Here is a 4718-nt window from a genome sequence, read left to right on the forward strand (position 1 = left end):
TGCTAGGTACCACTTTGATATTGAGGTACTTGCTCTGAAGGCCAGTGTCCATAAGCTCCGTGGTAACTATGTGGATGAGAAAGGGAGACAAACTCCTGTGCAAGAAATCACAAATCTCTTGCCTTAAAGCCACACCCATTCATCTTCTCCTAGTGCTGGAGTCCAGAAGTCTGAGCTGGCTTTGATGAACTCTCAGGGTCTCTAAAAGGCAATTCAACGTGTCCCTAGAGAGGCTGCTCATAACAAATACTGTACTGGCTGCTTTTGTGTGTCAACTTGACACAGGCTGGAGTTATCACAGAGAAAGGGGCTTCAGTTGGGGAAATGCCTCCATGAGATCCAGTTGCAAGGCATTTTCTCAATTAGTGATCAGGTGGGGAGTGCCCATTGTGGGTGGTGCCATCCCTGGGCTGGTAGTCTTGGGTTCTACAAGAAAGCAATCTGAGTAAAACAGTAAGTAACTTCCCTCTGTCTGTGGCCTCTGCATCAGCTCCTGCTTCCTGACCTGCTTGATTTCCTGTCCTGACTTCCTTTGGCGATTGTCTTTGTCAATGTTTCTATTCCTGCATAAACATCATGACCAAAAAGCAAGTTGGGGAGGAAAAGGTTTATTCGGCTTACACTTCCATAACTGCTGTTCATCACCAAATTAAGTCAGGAACTGGAACTCAAGCAGGTCAGAAAGCAGGAGCTGGTGCAGAGGCCATGGAGGGCTGTTCTCTACTGGCTTGCTTCCCCTGGCTTGCTCAGCCTGCTCTCTTATAGAACCAAGACTACCATCCAGAGATGGTCCCACCCACAATGGGCTTCCCCCCCTTGATCACTAATTGAGAAAATGCCTTACAGCTGGATCTCATGGAGGCATTTCCTCAACTGAAGCTCCTTTCTCTGTGATAACTCTAGCTGTGTCAAGTTGACACAAAACCAGCCAGTACAATTGACCCCTTGTCAACTTGACACACAAACACATCACTAGTAATCCTCAACGCTTACATTCTTACTCATCCCCAAGATCTAAATAACTTAAAAGTCCCACAGTCTTTACATATTCTTAAAATTTCAATCTCTTTAAAATATCCATCTTTTTTAAAATTCAAAGTCTTTTTACAATTAAAAGTCTCTTAACTGTGGGCTCCACTAAAACAGTTTCTTCCTTCAAGAGGGAAAATATCAGGGCACAGTCACAATCAAAAGCAAAAATCAATCTCCAACCGTCCAACGTCTGGGATCCAACTCACGATCTTCTGGGCTCCTCCAAGGGCTTGGGTCACTTCTCCAGCCCTGTCCATTGTAGCACACGTGTCGTCCTCTAGGCTCCAGATGCCTGTACTTCACTGCTGCTGCTGCTCTTGGTGGTCATCTCATGGTACTGGCATCTCCAAAACACTGCGAGACCCCTTCAGTCCTGGGCCTACAATTGCAACTCAGGCTGCACCTTCACCAATGGCCTTCCATGCCCTCTCACAGTGCCGAGCCTAGCTGCTCTGCATGACCCCTTCATGCCTTCAAAACCAGTACCACCTGGGTGACCCTTACACATTACCAAGTCCCACTGCAGAAGGAGTACAACCTTGCCTATCTCTGGAACACAGCCTCTTTGTGCTTTCAGAAAACACTTCCCAGAAGATGTCACCTCAATGATGCTGGTCTCTTTTTAATCACGGCTAATTTCTTAGCTCCAGCTAACCAGCATCAATAGTCTCAGTAATGCAAAGTTTTTGCTAATGTAGTTCTGATATCTTACTGATTCTTCAGCCCCAGCTAACCAGAACTACAGAATCTTCACAATCAAAACTGCAATGGCCCTGAAAAGAGTCTTTAATTTTCCTTCTGAAATTTCACAAGTCAGGCTTCCATCTTCTGTACTGTTCTCAACATTATCTTCCAAGCTCCTACAAAACATCTGACAGAGCTCTTAATAATGAATGGATATTCTAGCCCAACGTTCCAAAGTCCTTCCACAGTCCTCCCAAAACCATGGTCAGGTTGTCACAGGAATACCCCACTCTGCTGGTACCAATTTGTCTTAGTCAGGGTTTCTATTCCTGCACAAACATCATGACAAAGAAGCAAGTTGGGGAGGAAAGGGTTTATTCGGCTTACACTTCCATAACTGCTGTTCATCACCAAGGAAGTCAAGACTGGATCTCAAGCAGGTCAGAAAGCAGGAGCTGGTGCAGAGGCCATGGAGGGATGTTCTTTACTGGCTTGCCTCCCCTGGCTTGCTCAGTCTGCTCTCTTCTAGAACCAAGATTACCACCCAGAGATGGTCCCACCCACAATAGGCTTCCCCCCACTTGATCACTAATTGAGAAAATGCCTTACAGCTGGATCTCATGGAGGCATTTCCTCAACTGAAGCTCCTTTCTCTGTGATAACTCCAGCTGTGTCAAGTTGACACAAAACTAGCCAGTACAGTGATGAACAGCAATGTGGAAGTGTAAGCTGAATAAACCCTTTCCTCTACAACTTGCTTCTTGGTTGTGACATGTTGTCCAGGAATAGAAAGCCTGACTAAGACAAGTACTGTCTCCTATCATAACTGTAGATTATATATAGCAATACATGTTTTAAGAATAATCTATACCCCTTGTCTTGATACCAACATCTGACACTTTAGCTATGGTGATTTGAGAAGAACATTTTGCTGTTGCGTGTATCTGATGCAACTAAATCTCACTATTTAATCCAAAAGCGATCATTTTTTTCTCCTACTAGCTGACTATCTTGACCCTGACACTTGCACATGATGCTCTTGAACATGTTTGGTTTGCCTAAGCCACGGTTTTGAAAGTAGGAATACCCAAATTGAGTGTCGAGCTCTTCCATCTACGAAATGATCTTTTTTTTATGCCTCCATTTGTTCCTCAAAATATTGTCTAGGGGCCATGCTCAACTCCTTAACTGTATTTATTTATAAAATGCTTGCTCAGCAGAAGCCTGGTAAATGACATATAGCTTCTTTAAAGATTTTTACAGCTTTTAAATTAGTATATACTAAGTATATATATATATATATATATATATATATATATATATATATACACACACACACATCTATCTATCTAATAATAGACTATACCATTTTCACATTAGTCATTGCTTGTCCCTCCCATTTTAACTACAATTAGGAGGGGGTACATAGCTTTGTTGTTGTTGTTGTTATTATTGTGTGTGTGTGTGTGTGTGTGCGTGCGCGTGTGTGCATATGCACATGTGCCACAGTGTGCATGTGAGGTCAAGGGACAATTTTTGAGAATTGATTGTCACTTTGACCTTATTGAATCAAGGTCTCTCTTGTTTCTCCTATTATCTAGTTAGTATGTTTTAGGCATACTAAATAAATAATAATCAAGGTTCCAGTTAATTTTTTCTCTACTAACCATGCCATGGTAGGAGTGCTGGGATTACTGGTGAACATCACTGTACTGGCTTTTATACATGGATTCTGAGAATTGAATTTAGGCCCTCAAGCTTGTATAGTGAGTGTTTTCACCACCAGCGCAGCCATTTCCCTGGATACCATTCTTGATCTCCTTTTCCTAAATCATCGTTCTTCTGAGACATTCACATGGGGACTGAAACCTCATTGTGAGATGTCTGTGGGAGCCCTGCTCTTCCTTCCCATCAGTTCATTGGGTACCTGGTCCAGTATAGAAATCTGTATTATAATCTATAATATATAAGCTTATAATCTATAAGCTATAATCTTTAAAGAGGAACAAGAACCGTCCATTAAGTCTCAGGTTTTCATTCACATTTCTATGAGGTAAATATTGTCCTTTCTATTTTACAAGTTGGGTACGTAAAATTCCGGAAGCAAATCAACTTGTTCAAGGTCTCACTGGAATTTTAACCTTCTCCACTAAACTAAGTGCTATTTCTATGATACTGCAGCTGAGAGATACGAGGAGAGTAAGCCCTAAAGAATGAGCAGCTAATGTCTCAGACAGAAGGAATGACTTAATTTTTTTTTTGTAGAAAAAAATAAAACTTTATTAAAATAGTGAAAACCACGATGAAGCATTACAAGTCAGGATGTGACCAAGTCGGAAATGAAGTGGATAAAAATCAGGTCATAGATTTAGAGTACTAAATGGATTGGCTGTGTCAGACAGTAAGTCTACTGAACGGTGAGCTGTGTTCGGAGCGTTCCTAGTCCAGCTTGCTAACCTGAAGTAAAGTCTGAGTTCTAGGCAGTGCTTGAGTGCTCTGCAGAAAGAAAGAATGCAGTTCAAACTGAAGGAACGGAGCACAGGCTTTCCCGTGCCCAGAAAGGGTTGTGCGGCTAGGGAGCTGCACTGCTAGCATGCACAAGGGCAGAAGTTTGACCCCGGGAACTCCAAGTCAATGTGTTGTGGTGACCTGTGCCCTACATGGGCAGTTTAACCCTCAGTTGGCATAAGGGACCCTGTCCAAAAGGGGAGGAGGGTGTCTATATGATATCCAAGTTCCTCTGGCTGATTGAATTCTAAGAGTCGGTCGTTTCTCAAATGGTACACTTCTCCTAAAGGGCAAGGTAGAAGGGTCCAAATCTATGAAAGGTTTCAACAGTCCAAGTTCCCGAGTGAGGCTTCCCAGGTTTTCTTCACAGTCACTTCCTGTGTCGTTGACTGGAGAGACGCTGGGCTCTGAAGTTGATTTCCTCTGGAGTCTGGAGATGGTTTGGTGCTCACTGGACTCAAAGCCTGCCTTCTGGTCTCTCTGGCCTGCTGTGC

This window comes from Mus caroli, unplaced genomic scaffold, assembly GCF_978045245.1.
Source record: "Mus caroli unplaced genomic scaffold, Mus_caroli_1 scaffold_22, whole genome shotgun sequence".
Taxonomy (NCBI): domain Eukaryota; kingdom Metazoa; phylum Chordata; class Mammalia; order Rodentia; family Muridae; genus Mus; species Mus caroli.